General features: G+C 39.4%; 1 long non-coding RNA gene across 1 annotated transcript; it reads left to right on the forward strand.

The window, feature by feature from the left end:
- The first annotated feature begins 435 nt into the window (after positions 1-435).
- Positions 436-967, forward strand: LOC116405484. Its single transcript, XR_004218619.1, has 2 exons — positions 436-502; positions 890-967. It is a non-coding gene; the product is annotated as an uncharacterized LOC116405484 (long non-coding RNA).
- The last annotated feature ends 15,577 nt before the right edge of the window (positions 968-16,544 follow it).

Raw genomic sequence — 16,544 nt, forward strand, 5'->3', positions numbered from 1 at the left:
CCCCTTTGTATATTTCCATGTGTTTCATGTTTGTCTTTTATGTTTCTTCTATTTATATATTTCTTCATGTTCTTCTCCATTCGGGTTTGCTCTTGCGGAGGTTACAAATTCATTGTTGTGCTGGTACTTTAGTTAATGATGTCTAGTAATTTTTGTTTTGCAAATTTTCTTGTTAGTGCTCAAGATTTCATACTGCCTTTAGCATAGCTTTACGACTGCAGAATTCAATTGCACGTTGCCCTTTTTTGTTTTGGTATTACTGATGGACTTATTTGTGATACCTTTAAAGAAGAAAATTTATGGCTATTTGTGTTGAAGTTTATTTGTTGATTATTGGTTGGTTTTTTCCCTCCACTTTTCTTAATATTTTGAAGTGTGTAATAAGGTAAGCAATTTTTTAGTCCCCTAAATTTGTTTTGTTGATGAATTGTTTCCTTTTTTTTCTCGGTTTTGTTTTCAGGTTTTCATCATTATTCATTTGGTGGCTAAATATTACTCATGGGTATTTGTTCGATCTTATTTTGTTGTGATCAATTGATATACATAATATGCACTATAAATTTGTTAAATTGTTGGATTATTTGCTTTTTTAATAAGGTTGGAGGAACCTCAAGGTACGTTTTGTTAAAGCATATTTTATATTGATAAATTTGAAGTTGTCAAGTCTATAACAATGATAATGTTAATACGAGTAAATTTATAGCAAATTTAGTTGACTTAACTTATTTACATGCTGGTTGCTCGGACTCTTGGAAAAACCTTACGTGCATTTTAACCCACGATAAGAGACTTAAGGTTGTTATGACTTACATATCAGTTTTTGAGATTTTCCTTTGTAACTTTTTCATAGACCTTATTGTAGTTTTTTGTTCTTCATTTTTGTTTGTAGGACGTTTCTAGAGAATGCAAGACCATGTTTGAGTGAGAAATTGGTCTCGATGAAATTGAGAGTTCAATGAACAGCACACCGTATCTACCCATCTTCTATTTCTAAAGCAGAAGGGCTTTCGGTGGCTGAAACAAGTGAGTGATTAAGTTTTTTATCACCCGTATTATTTGTTATCACTAGGGAAAGAAAGCTGAGTAGAAAAAGTAGAATGCCAAATGGAAAAAAAAAAGATTAGTAAGCAGCGTTATTATTTTAAAATAGAAAACAAAAATTAACATTATTGTTAAACCGAGCCATTCTCGAGAACATGAAATAGAATTGGATAGCTGCCATGCATCGTGTTATGAATGTTAAGAATGAAACTATCGTAGGGTTATAGAATAATCATTCTATCAGCCTCAATTATGATACAGGGTTTATGAAATAGAATTTTCTTATGTATTGTAATAGTAGAAGATTCTTCGTCAGGAAGCAAAGCTTATAGCTTTGAAGAGTATCTAAAGGTTATAGAAGAGCAACCGAAAGCTTACGATCAGCTCCAAACCAATTTTCCAGCACAAAGCCAGAGTGGATCCCAAGTACAACGGGAAGGTTGTTAAAATCAAATCTCTTATGTCTTATTTCATAACTATTTAGTTTTGATCTTAACTACAACAATTTTCATTTTTTTCTAGGTGAACATTGTATGTGCTTAGAAATTAAGTGTTTTGAAAATTAGAGGTGAGCAATCACACTTAGAAACTAAGTGTAGAACCATAGAAATGTTACCCCATCGGTTCTAGCAATGCCTAGTTACCGCAGTTCATAACAAAGAAAGAAAAGAGGCTCGTAAATGCAGACCATAAAAAAGTGAGACAATCAACAATTATAAAAAAAACATATGCAATATGCATTAAAAAAAGCTCATAAAAAATACAGAGTCAAGTCGGTTAGGTCAAGTAGAACATGTTGAGTTCCCTAGCTATTAGAGCTTTTGGGGGAAAACATCGCTTTTGGCCTAACCAAAACTAGACCATCTATTTTTAGTGTTTTAAACATAACGTCAAGTTTGATTGAGGGCTTTGAAAAGAGGAGGAATCCTCCTCGATCCACAGTAGGGCGAAAACGAGGCTTGTTGTCACTTCGAAGGGAGCAGTCAAACTTAGCATTGAGTTTGATTTTTTTTTTTTGAAAAGGTAATGATAATATTATACAACAACAAGGTGGACCTCACAGCCTGAGGTCAAGACAAAAGAGCGAACAACACTCACAGAACAAGTAGTTAGACAAAACAACCCATAAGTACCCAAAACAACCCCACATCTCGGGAACAAGAACTAAAACCAAAAGAAACCAACTAGTGTTCCAAACATTAAAAGGACAAGAAGAAGAGAGAAAGACAACAAAGTTAATAAAGAGAAGAGAAACCCCACAGCCCGGGGACAAGCAAACGAAAAGAACATTAAATAAGACCATGAACACCATCCGACCAAGAAGCAGCACGCGCTTTAATACACGACCGAATGAGCTGGAATACAACCATAGGCTCCCGAATAGCACCTCCATGAAGACGATGATTTCGCTCCTGCCAAATGAAATAAATTGTAGCACACCAGAGAAGGCGCCACAGTTTTCTCCTCACACTCTTCCCAATACCCTGATTATAAATCCAAGATACTCAACCCCCAATAACCGATTCTATGAGAAGATGACATAAGCAAAAGGATCCTCGACCAAATCTCCCACCCAAAATGACAAGAAAAAAACAAATGATCACGAGACTCATAGTTCCCTCCACAAAGCAAACACGATAAAGGAATCGACCTATCCCACCGACTTAACCTATCTCTAGTACCCAACCTATCCCTGATGGCCAACCAAGCACAAAAGGAGTGCTTAGGAATATTTCCCCCACCCCATAGTAAACCCGACCAGCCAACCCTACTACTATGAGGACGAATAGTCTCCCACGCACTGGTGATCAAAAACTATCATGACTCCCCGGCACCCAACCCACCTATCCTCAACACTCGGACTCGGCCTCACTCCCTGAACCCTATCCCAAATGTCCATCAAATCCAAAGAAACAAGGGCCACCTCAATCACCATCCCGACCCATGAAATCCACCAGCCTCGCATCCCACCGACTACCCGCATCATAGATCACCCTCTCCCAAACTGCTGGATAATCGGCCCACCCTGAATCCATGGAACCAACCACACTCTACACTTCCTTCCATTGCCCACCTCCATCTTAACATGAGCTTTAAGGATATCCCGCTTACGCAAGATTTCCCTAAAGCACCAAGATCGACCCACCCCAGCATCGATCTCCCACAGCGATCTCCCTTTAAGGATATAAGATTCCACCCAAGCAACCCACAAACTACCAGATTTAACAAGTAGCAACCATAATATCTTCAACGTGCTTGCTATATTCCAAGAAGATCCATCGCGAATATCAAGACCTCCTTCATCAAAAGGAAGACAAACCTCATCCCAGGCAACTTTAGCACCACCTCTTCCCTCCTCTTACCTCTCCACAGATAAGCCCTCAAGATCTTATCAACGTCTCTGTGGACTTTCATAGGAAGCATGAACACACTAGCCCAATAAACCTGAAGGCTCCTAAGGACTGAGCGAACAAGCTGAAGTCTACCTGCAAAAGATAACACTCTAGCAGACCAAGACCGAATACGACTGGTAATACGCTGAATAAGGGGATCACAATCAGAGCTCCGCAATCTTCAGAGAGGAGAGGAAGCCCAAGATAACGAACAGGGAGATGACCAATGGAAAAACCCATGTTAGCAGCAAGCCGAGAAGCTTTCGAACTATTAACCCCACAAGAAAAATTGAGCTTTTAGCAAGATTAGCAAACAGTCCCGAAAGCTCACCAAACCTCTTAATAGTCTCTTTTATGAAACTCATAGAATGATTATCAGCAGTACAAAAGATCATCAGGTCATCTACAAAAGTAAGATGAGTTAATCTGACCTTCTCACAAAACTGGTGGAATTGAAAATTCTGAGGTGGGTTGTTCAACATGCGAGAAAGCACCTCCATGACCATCACAAATAAGAACGGGGATAAAGGGTCACCTTGTCTAAGTCCTTTCCTCCCATGGAAAAAACCTTCCAACGATCCATTAATCATAATGGAGAACATCGGAGAGGTCACACACGCTCGAACCCAACTCACAAATCTTAAAGGCGTACCTATGGCAATCAGCAGGCCAAAGAGGAAATCCCAATTAACAGAATCATAAGCTTTTTGGAGGTCAACCTTCATAGTGCACCGAGGTTTACCTCTGTGCAAATGGTATGCCCCTACAAGCTCCTGACAAAGAAGAATATTGTCAATAATACTCCTCCCAGGGATGAAAGCTGGCTGATTTCCACTAACAAAAGAAGGAAGCCACACACGAAGCCTATCTGCCAATATTCTTGAAATGCACTTATAAATAACGCTGCAACAAGATATAGGGCTGAAATCCTCCAATCGATCAGCACCATTCCTTTTAGGAATAAGTGTAATAGCAGTCGTATTCACCCCTTGAGGGAAGTAATTGGTCTCAAAGAAGTGTAAGACGACATCACAGAAACCCCTCTCCAACCACCGTCCAAGCTCCTTTGAAGAAGCCAACTGAATACCCATCAGGGCCTGGAGCCTTTCCACCATCCATGGAGAACAGAACACGTCTCACTTCCTCCCTGCCAATAGGCGACTGGAGGGCCTGACAACACTCCTCAGTCCATCTAAACTGAACAATCTCCTCAATACAGTAGAGAGCTCTCTATAGCTAATATTCTGAGAACCCAGACTATCTTTGAAATAATTCACACCTGAGTCACCTGATCATGGTTAGTCAACCGATTTCCATCTGGGTCAATAACTGATCTCAAAGCATTGCTGCTCTGCCTTGATCGAACAGATCGATGAAAAAAGGCAGTATTCTGGTCATCTAGCTTCAACCATCTGATTTGCGACTTCTGGCGCATAGCGGCTTCCTCCACTCTAACCACTTTCCAAAAGTTTACCGTGGCTAAGCTCGCGTGATTACTCGCCTCCTCCGACAGAGAGTTCGTCTCCATCTCTCTTTCAGCTCGGTCCATGGTATCATTGGCAAGACGAACATCCTCATTGATGGTCCGGATATGCTTACCAAATGACTGCGAAGAATCGACTTGAGATGTCTTAAGTTTCTCACAATATTCACAATTGGAGAAACTTGAGTATCTTTGGTCCAAGCAGACGACACAACATCCATAAAGGACGCTTCTTCAACCCAATGGTTAAAGAAATGAAAAGAGACCACTCGCTAGCTTTGCTGATTACTAAGATAGACAAGAATGGGGGAATGATCAGAAATACCCCACGGGAGGACGTTAACCCTCATGTTAGGCCATGTACTAAGCCCCTCATCATTCACTAGGATACGATCAAGTCTCTTCATCAAACCCGACCCATGTATCTTACTAGTCCAAGTAAACCAGTTCCCCTGGACCGCGGGTTCAACAAGGTTCGCCTCTTTAATAGCCATGTCAAACTCCTCCATATCCACCACGTTCGGAGCACCCCCAAAGGCTTCAGAGTGGAGTCTGATGGTGTTAAAATCACCCAAGACCATACCCGGTCCTTCACCGCTCTACACTTTACAGGGCTCTTAAGGCCCCGCACGTTCCACGTACACCAACTAACCATGAGGTCATATGGGAGCCGCCTCTCCCATAGGAATTACATCACCTGTAGTACTCAAAAGGACCATAGAAGAGTCATCTACTCGTAAGGGAGGAGGGGAGCCATCCACTATAGATAAAAGCCATTTATCTCCTTTATCCACCTCCATGAGGTTCTTAAAGGAGTTAGTGATACTCACTTCTGCCCTTTTCCCTCTGTCCCGAATAGAGATCATTCCCCTATTTTTCCTGTCAACTGGGGTAAATTTCCCGATTCACCTCCACCTTTTCAGGAAGTTTATGGGTAATAATTTCTCCTTCTTCCATGTGTTGGAAGGATTCCAACACAACATCTCCATACTCCCCACAATCTGGAACCACCTCTTTAGTAGGAACAACCTCTTTACTTGCAGCTTCCTTTTTACTATCTTCATTGCCTCTTTTCTTAGGGCAGGTGTTCTGCAAGTGTCCAAAAGATCTACACAAGTTACATTTTTTCGGTTTCCACTCATAAGTGACAGTTACAATAAATTCCTCTCCTCTAAGGTTGACTGTTACTTCGGCAGGCATAATATTGTCCACATTCAATTCCACACATATACGGGCATAAGAAAGACGACGCCTCTCTTTAGTAGCAAGATCAACTAAAAGAGGTTTTCCTATTGCACTCGCTACCACAGCCAAACCAGCATCCGTCATAGCTCCAACGGAATCCTCCCTAACTTTATCCAAACAGGAACTGAATCAAAGACGAAGGATTCAGGAACTATACCTGGAGTCCATTTGCGGAGGAGCATAGGTTTGCCTCCAAGGTGCCATGGGCCACGGGATAAGATCCACTGTATTGACTTCAGATGTTTGAATTGAAAGCAGATGAGCCCATTCTCCATCAGAGTAATTGTTGGCATTTCAATTCTACCCCAAATCTTCTCTATAAGACGATAGATGACTAGATACAGCAATTTTGCATCAATTAATTGGCTGACGAGGGAGTTCTCCCACACTCTAACTCCTTAACTAATAACTTCTTCAAACGGGGTCACCACAATTTTCTCTCCCACGGTAGTCAGAGGTGTATAGGTCATAGAGAAATGAGCCAAATCATGAATTTTTGCCTGCACCTCTAGAATTATTAGATTTCTGCACCTCATGCCCACGAATCGAAACAGGCGGCCTACCATTGGAATTAGTACCAAACGGTTCTCTAATGGCTGGCCCATCATTCAAATGCCCATCAACCGGCCCAATCTTTGGGGCACTTGCAATAGCATCCAGTCGAGGTCCATATCCTTCGGCCGCTGCAATTTGCCCAACATGCTGAACACATGAAGCACCAGCAGGTAAGCACTCCTTCTGTGAGATCCCAATTTCGTGTGAGATGGACGGCCCATCATTCAACGATGGCCCATCAACCAGAGATCCATGACCAATTCCATTCGTAAATGTGAACACACCATTCGGCTTCACCCCTTTACCGGCTCACTGGGCTTCATCAAGTTTTCATTCGAAACAATCGGTCCACACGCCTTTGGGCCAACAATCTTCATGGGACCATCTCCGCTCGGTCCATTTCCTGTATTTCGATTTCTATATGTTTCATGGTTCACGTAAACCGGTTCGGGTCCACTCATGTCCGACCATTTCTTCCTCACAGAAATTAGGTCAGCCTTTGCAGTCGCCGCCCTTCGGTCGTTCGCGCATATCATGTACGCGTTGAAGGCTTGACATCACGCGTTTCTTCACCTCCTCAATGTCACTGGATAATTTCTTCATTGTTTCATGCTTAAGACATCAACCCAACACCCGTGATGATCTTTTCGGCCCAATTTGGGAACATGAATGAACTAAAAAAGAATTGAAATTCAACCGAGGAGATTCATGCGAGATCCCTCCAGCGAGTGAATTAAATCACAGTCTCCAAACCCAGAACTGATAGCCAATAAATCGATTTTGTACCACACGCAATACTTTCAAGATAGTTCAAATCAATTCAGCTTGGAAACCGATTTAAACAATTTCTGGACAGACGTTAATTCTCCCGAATCAAAACGAATATCATTCGTAATGGTTCAATTGATCAATTGTAATCAATTTCGAAATGGATACCAAATGACATTAGTTTTCACATTCAATCTGCCAAAATTGAACGAATTACCTTCGAATTTGATCCCTTGCTGGCCGCAGCACTCACCAACCGTTCGCCTCCTTCACCAGCCGAGTGAGAGAACTTGGAAATCCTAGAGAGATGCGTGTGAGGTACACGCGCCGAGATGAAAATTTTTCCTTTTTACTCTAATTGAGTTTGATTGTGGGCTTTGAAAAGAGGAGGAATCCTCTCTGATCCACAATAGGGGAAAACGAGGCTTGTTGTCACTTCGAAGGGAGTAATCAAACTTTGAAACTAAGTGTAGAACCATAGAGAGATTACCCACCGGTTCTAGCAAGGCCTATTACCATATTTCATACCAAAGAAAGAAAAAAGGGGCTTGTAAATGCAAACCATAAAAATGTGAGACAATCAACAACTATAAAAAAAACATATGCAATATGCATTGAAAAAAGCTCATAAAAATTAGAGAGTCAAGTCGATTAAGTCAAGTAGAATGTGTTGAGTTCCCTAACTAGTAGTGCTTGTGGGGGAAATTTTCACTTTTGGCCTAACCAAAACTAAACCACCTATTCTTAGCGTTCTAAACATAACATCAAGTTTGATTGAGGGCTTTAAAAAGAATAATGCAAATGGTTCAGACTCGGATCGAAGAGATGGAGACGTTTGACCAGGAAATACAGAACATTAAGAAAGAGATTAGTAAGATACTGGTGATCGAAAAGACGTTGGCCAAACTATCCAAAAATATGGAGAGGTAGAATCAGATGATGTTACGAATTATGGAATCGACAACAATGCACAATTCATCGACGAAGAATGTGGACGAAGGCGAAGGGTGACCAAGATGGGATAACGAAACAAGGAAGGAAGGAAAGAAATAGATGATGAAAGTAATAGTGACTGCAATAAGTTTAAGAAGGTGGAGATGTCGATATTCAATGGAGATGAGCCTGATTCTTGGTTGTTTCGCGTAGAGAGGTATTTGCACATTCATAAACTTACTGAATTTGAGAAAATGACTGTATCCACTATTAGTTTTAAGGGACTAGCATTGAACTTTTACCGTTCTCAAGAAGAACGAGAGAACTTTGTAGATTGGGTGAATATGAAGGAAAGATTATTGGTGCGATTTCGATCCGTTAGGGAGGAATCGCTGTATGTAAGGTTCTTGCAAATTCAACAAAAGACAACGATAGAGGAATATCAAAATTTATTCGATAAGTGGGTAGCTCCTTTGTCGGACCTATTAGAGAAGGTGGTAAAAGAGACATTTATGTCAGGATTGAAACTATGGATCTACGCGAAGATGGATTTATGTGAGTCGAAGGGATTAGCACAAATGATACGAATCTCGCAAAAGGTAGAGAACAAGGAAGATATACGTCAGGAAGCAAATCTTTCTGGATATTCTGGAGAAAAGGTGATAAACTCCCATAATAGCACCAAGGCTAATACCATTGCGAATACAGAAGAAAGTAAAGGAGGAATGAATTAGCCGATGAGAACTTTACTCTACGAGGAACAACAAAAGAGGAAGTACGGAAAAAAGGGACAGACGAAGCGCTTATTTGATGCTGAATTTCAATCTAGAAGAAGGGATTGTGCTTTCGTTGTAATGAGAAATATTCTCATGACCACAAATGCAAGATGAAAGAGCAAAGGGAATTGCGAATGATTGTTGTCAAGGAAGAAGGCGAGGAGTATGAAATTATTGAAGAAGGAGGAATTGATCAGAAAGAATTGAATGCCCCTGAGATCGTAGAGGAGAGTCAAGTGATGGTGGAATTATCCATTAATTATGTGGTGGTATTATCCAACCTAGGGAAAATGAAGGTAAAAGAGATGATACAAGGGAAGGTGGCTATAGTACTAATTGATTGTGGAGTCACACGCAATTTCATTTAAAAAAAAATAGTGAAAGAGTTGCAACTGAGTACAAGAGAAACGTCGAATTATGGAGTCATTTTGGGCTCGGGCACTGTAGTCAAAGGGAAGGTAATTTGTGAAGATGTTGAGTTAATGCTGGGAGGGTTAGTTGCCATACTTGGAATGCAGTAATTGTATTCCTTGGGAACGACTGGAGTGGATTGGAAGAATATGATGTTAACATTGATATATTAGGGGAAGAAGGTGATAATCCAAGGAGATCCGAGCCTAACCAAGGTCAGGGTCTGTCTTAAGAAGTTTATGAAAACATTGGGGGGAAGAAGATCAAGGCTTTTTAGAAGAGCAGAGCCTTAAAGAAAAGTGAATCCTTAGAAGAAGAGAATTCGTGGAGGTCGAATTAACAGTAGAAAAATCAATAGCGATGATCCACTGTAGGAGGAAAACTTCGAACTTCGAAACTAAGTGTAGAACCATAGAAAGGTTACCCCACTCGTTCTAGCAAGGCCTAGTTGCCACCTTTCATACCAAAGAAAGAAAAAAAGGCTTGTAAATTCAAAATACAAAAAAGTGAGAATTGAAATTTAGATTCTAGTAATTGAAATAGTGAAAGAAAAGTTCTGTCCCTTGTATTTTCTTGAAATGAAAATTCGAATCATGTTTTTATCTAAAGTTGAATTGCATTATCTTTCTTTTTTTTTTGAAAAGTTAATATCATAATACAACAAGGATGACCTCACAAGAGCGGACAATGCTCACAAAAATAGGAAGAATCCAAAGTATCAAAAGAAAGAACAATAATAAACCCAACAAAATTAAGAGCAACAAAAACATAAAAAGTCCAAACAACCCCACAGCCCGAGAACAAGCAGATAAAACAAAAATCAAAAGAAAACAAGCTAAATAATACCATGAGCATCCTCACGCAAATAAACAACACGAGCACTGATACAAGATGGAATAAGCTGAAACAGAACAATGAGCTCACGAGCTTGACCACCATGGAGACAATGATTATGCTCCTTTCACATAAAATAAATCGTAGCACACCAGAGAACATACCACAACTTCCTTCTCACACCCTTACCAATACTCTAATGACAAACCCCAAACAACTCAACCCTCCAATACCCAATCCTGTGAGAGGAAGCCATAACCTGAAGGACCCGAGACTAAATATCACACCCAAAAGGACATGAAAAAACAAATGATAACGAGACTCTCAATCCCCACCCCACAAGAAACCTGTCCAACGAACCTTAACACTACGAGGATGAATAGTATCCCATGCACTAGCAATCAAAAAACCACTATGACGACTAAGAACCCAAACCCACCTATCACCAACATTAGGACACGAACTTACAACTTGAACTCTATCCCATAAATTAATCAAATCCAAAGACACCCTCGACCACCTCCACTCCCCTTTCGAACCAATAAACTTAGAGAGCCTAGCCTCCTATCTACTCGTTACATTATAAAGCGCTCTCTCACCAACTTGTTGAAGGATAGGACCACCCTGCAACCACGGATCCAGGCACAGTTTACAATGCCTACCATCCCCAACCTCCATCTGAACATGCTCTTTTAGACTATCTCGTTTCCACATGATAACGCAAAGACACCAAGACCGACCAACACAAGAATCGACCTCCCACAATGACCTTCCTTTATGAATATAAGCCTCCACCCAAGGAACCCATAGAAAACTCGAACTAGTCAGCAACAACCAAAGATTCTTCATAGTACTCACAACATTCTAAGAAGACCCATCAAGAATAGCAAGACCACCCTCCTCAAAAGGAACACACCTCAGCCCACGCCACCTTAACACCTCCTCTACCTTCCTCCTTACCCCTCCAAAGATAAGACCTCAAGATTTTATCAACCTCATGATGCACACTCACAGGCAGCACAAACACGTTAGCCTAGTAAACCTGAAGATTATCAAGCACATATTGAACCAGTTGCAATCTACTGCAAATGATAAAACTCTAGCAAACCAAGAATGAATCTGACTAGTAATACGTTGAATAAGAGAGCACAATCAGTAGGTCGTAACCTTCCAGAAAGTAAAGGAAGCCCAAGATAACGAACAGGGAGATGCTGAGGACAAAACCCAAACTGGTAGTCAAACGATAAACATCATCACTATTAACCCCTACAACAAACATAGAAATTTTACTAAGATTAGTAAATAGCCCCGAGAGATCACCAAACTTTCGAATAGTCTCGTTAATAAAACTCAAAGAGGAATCATCAGCAGCACAAAAAATCATAAGATCATTAGCAAAGGTCAGATGAGTTAAGCTAACCTTCTCACAATGCCTGTGAAACTGATAGCTCGAAGGAGGCCGATTTAACATACGAGAGAGGACCTCCATCACCATGATAAAAAGGAAAGGAGATAAAGGATCACCCTACCGCAAACCTTTCTTCCCATTAAAAAACCCTTGAAAGAGCCATTAATCATAATGGAGAACATCGAGGAGGTAACACAAGTTCTAAGGAAACTCACAAACCTCTTGGACTTCTAACACATGAAGGCTTCCTCCAATTTAACAGCCATCCAAAAGGCCTCAATGGCAAGACCTGCTTGGCGACTCAAAACATCAGACATAGGATTTTGCCCAACCTTTCTCTGAGCTTTATCCATGGACTCTTTAGCAATACGAACTCCTCACTTAGGCTCTGAATGTGCTTACCAAACTGTATATGGAGGGTAGGCTTGTGGTTATGTAAATTTCTTACAAAACTCACAATCAGAGAAACTCCTACATGGCGACTCCAAATCAAAGAGACAACATCAATAAACATCTTTCAACATTATTATTAGAGGCAAAAATACATATGTTGGGATTTTATGTCCTAAAACTCGTAGTTTGTTATCATATTCAGTTCAATAAAATCATTATTGAAAAATTAAAAATTATAATCTTAAATCCAATAAACTAAGTCTTGATGCTATTTTTTAATACATTTGAACTTTATGTCGAGACATAAATGTGGATCAAGTTCGAGTATATAGCCTCAATAGTCTATAGTGCCTTATTTAGAGAAACTACAGATGTGACCCGCTTTGTAATTAGTACAAACGAGGTGATCCTAAATTGTTCATGTAGAGACATGAAAGTGGGGCATCCTATGTAAAGTACTTACATAAGACTGATCCATGAAATAGTCACTTTTACGTTAAACACCGTTTACTGTTTAGAACTGACTATTTCGTTTATTGATGACTTAGGTAGCTTAATCTTAATCCTAAGCTAACTATGAACTCCTGTTCACATGAGATTATCCTTACATTTGCATAGGTGAGGGTATCTCATCAACGTTCTCCAATAAGCCTCTCATTTCAAGGGTAAGATCGGATGAATGGCTGGGAACATAGGATGCAAGACATAATTCACTTCTACCTGTTTTAGGGTTAGTAGATAGGTTGTTCTCTTAAACACTATAAAGTACTTACATAAGACTGAATTCACTTCTACTTGTTTTAGGGTTACATCTGCATAGGTGAGGGTATCTCATCAACGTTCTCCCAATAAGCCTCCTATTTCAAGGGTAAGATCAGATGAATGGCTGGGAACATAGAATGCAAGAAAAAATTCACTTCTACCTGTTTTAGGGTTAGTAGATAGGTTGTTCTCTTAAGCACTAAATCCATGTCTTGAACAAGGGGCCCCACCCTCACATTAGCCCGAGAGGGATTAAGTTTATAGGTTGGACCTTAAACCAATTGTTCAATAGTGGATCAATGAGACTTAAGAAATAAGATGTAGTCTCAAGGATAAAACAGTAATTTGATCCATTCGAGGTTACGAATAACATGTGAAGGATTAACTTATTGATCATGGTTAATCTTGAATCGTTGGAGCCCATGATATATAAGTCCATTAGGTTTCCCTGCTAGTTCATATGGAATAAACTTAGAACTGTGATGGAATAAGTCGAATTGTCCGAATTGAGAGAAGAGAGAGAAATCGACAAGTATACCGACAAGGTGCACCTTGAGGACATGAAAGTCATGTTAAGAAAGACTGAAAAGAATTAAAACTTAATACCTATACCAACAATGTGAACCTTTTTTTTTCGGTGGCTCGATTATAGGGACTTCAAAGTTAAGCGTGCTTAGCTTGAAGAAATTCTATGTTGGGTGACCTCTTGGAAATTTTCCTAGGATGCATGTGAGTGAGGAAAAGCATGCTGAAAGATTTCGTGTTGTTTTGTGAAGAGGAATTTCATTCTAATAAGTTTTAAGAATAGTAAGGATGATGCTGCCAGGTGGCAGGGGATGCAGAGAATGCTGGAGATACGAATTCCAAATCCTAAGTTTAAGGTGTTACATTTTGGTTTCAAAAACTTTTGGAATTTTGTGAGAGGTATAGACATTCATATTCGAATAGATACAAAGGTATAATATTTCCTAATTCTTTTAATTTAGGGTTGCAAGTTAAATAGGTGCAATTAGGGGAATTTTGTATTCCATTTTTCCACTGCGCATGTCTCTTTCTAACATAGACTATGAAGAAACTTTCTCTATCGTTGCCATGCTAAAGTCAATTAGAATAGTCTTATGCATCGCCACGTTTTATGATTATGAAATTTGGCAGATGGATGTCAAGACAACTTTTTTTGAATGACAATCTTGAAGAGAGTATCTATATTACTCAATTATAGGGGTTTATAGATCAAGATCAAGAACAAAAGGTTTGTAAGATTCAAAAATCCATTTATGGATTAAAACAAACATCTAGATCCTGGAATATAAGATTTGATACTATGATCAAATCTTATGGCTTTGATACAAAAGGTTGACGAACCTTATGTTTACAAAAAAGGTCGTCAATTCCATTGTAGTATTCTTAGTCTTGTATGTAGATGATATTCTACTTATTGGAAAAGGACATAGGATTTCATACTAATATCAAGAAATGGCTAGCTATGCAATTTCAAATGAAAGTTCTGGGAAATGCACAATACGTTCTTAAGATCCAAATTGTACAGAACTGCAAGAACAAAACACTAGCCATGTCTCAAGCATCTTATATAGACAAAATGTTGTCTAGATATAAAATGTAGAATTCCAAAAAGGGTATGCTATTATACATCTACGAAATTCATTTGTCAAAGGAACAATGTCCTAAGACACCTCAAGAAATTGAGGATATGAGAAAAATTTCCTATGCTTCCGCTGTTGGAAGTTTGATATATGCAATGTTGTGTACTAGATCTGACATTTGCTACTTAGTAGGGATGGTCAGTAGGTATCAGTCCAATCTTGGACGTGATCACTAGACAACCGTTAAGAATGTTCTAAAATATCTTTGAAGAACAAAACACTACATTCTCGTGTATGGTACAAAAGATTTGATCCTTACTGGATACACTCATTATGATTTTCAAACTGATAAAGATGCTAGAAAGTCTACATCAGGATTAGTATTCACTCTAAATAGAAGAGTAGTAGTTTGGAGAAGCATAAAACAAACTTGTATAGTTGATTCCACAATGGAGGGAGAATACGTAGCAACTTTTGAAGCAACAACAGAAGCATTATGGCTAAGAAAATTCTTGACAGATCTGAAAGTCGTTCCAAATATGCATCTATCAATCACTTTATACTGTCACAACAGTGGTGCAGTTGCAAATTCAAGAGACCTAAAAGTCCGTAAACGGGGAAAACATATCGAACGTAAGTACCATCTTATCAGGAAAATTGTACATCGTGGTGACGTTGTAGTAACCCAGATTTTTTCAGAGAAATTGTGGATGCCGCCCGCTTTGTAGTTAGTACAAACGAGGTGATTCTGAATCGTTCCAGTACATACATGAATGACCCGTTAGTTAACGAATGTTGATTAACTCAGTCTATAAGAATTTTGTCAATTAATCTTGAATCATTGGAGTCCATGATATATAGGTCCATTAGGTTCCCTTGCTAGCTCATATGGAATAAACTTAAAACAGTGTGATGGAATAAGTCGAATTGTTCGAATTGGGAGAAGAGAGAGAAACTGACAAGTATATGTGTTATAGCCATCGAATTTCATATTAGAAATAGAGCTTTGAGTTGTTGGGCTTTAGTATTCCATGGACATGCAATTTTGCATGGAAAATCCTTATAAATAGGGTCGTTGACCTCATTTGATGGGCTGGCTATTGAATTTGGGCTCTTGTACCAAATTGGATTTCTTTTTCTTATTTACATAGAAAAAAATTACCAAGCCCATTTCTTTTTCCATCTATTTCTTTCTCCCGGTACTGAGTCTAGAGGATAGTAGGTGAACCCTATTTTAGAATATATTGAAGGATGAAACGTAACTCTTTCACGGAAGTGGGGCTCTCCACTCCTTAATAGCTTACAACTTATGTTCGTCCATTCAAATCTTTCTACATTCGATGATGTGACCTAGAAAATTGATACGCTATTTAGCAAAAACACTTTTCTCTTTCTTGAAATATAACTGATTATGTTGGAGCTTGTCAAAAGTCAAAATCTTCGACACGCTCTTCCATTTGTGCAATAGAACTTGAAGAGCTACTTCCACGTTCAAAACTACCTACTTTGGTGGTTTTATGTTCTAACGAAACAACCCTCAGCACCAATTCATTTATGGGTAGTTTGTCTATTTAGGCATTCAATGCGTCTATTTCTCTGACTTTTTCTTTAAACATCTCAAGTTGGGTCTAGAGAAATCTTACTTCGTTTGGCAATTCTTTCATATCCAAGAATTCCTCTTCAATCTCAGTCAGTCGCTCCGGTTGCAACTTTGATAGTTGTTTCATTGTTGACATAATTGCATCTCGCTTAGCCAAGGAGCTAACAAAGCTTTAATACCACTTGTCACAAAATGCAACTTTTCGAATACGGGACGGGCGATTGTGCAACACTTGTTCTAAATTGATGAACAAGGCAACCTTGTGAAATTTGAAAGTTGCGGACAAACTTGTGGTACGATGTAGCCTCGCTTCATCTTTTGAGAGAAATTGGTTTTAT

Source organism: Cucumis sativus, unplaced genomic scaffold (genome assembly GCF_000004075.3).
Source record: "Cucumis sativus cultivar 9930 unplaced genomic scaffold, Cucumber_9930_V3 scaffold109, whole genome shotgun sequence".
NCBI classification, from domain to species: Eukaryota; Viridiplantae; Streptophyta; class Magnoliopsida; order Cucurbitales; family Cucurbitaceae; genus Cucumis; species Cucumis sativus.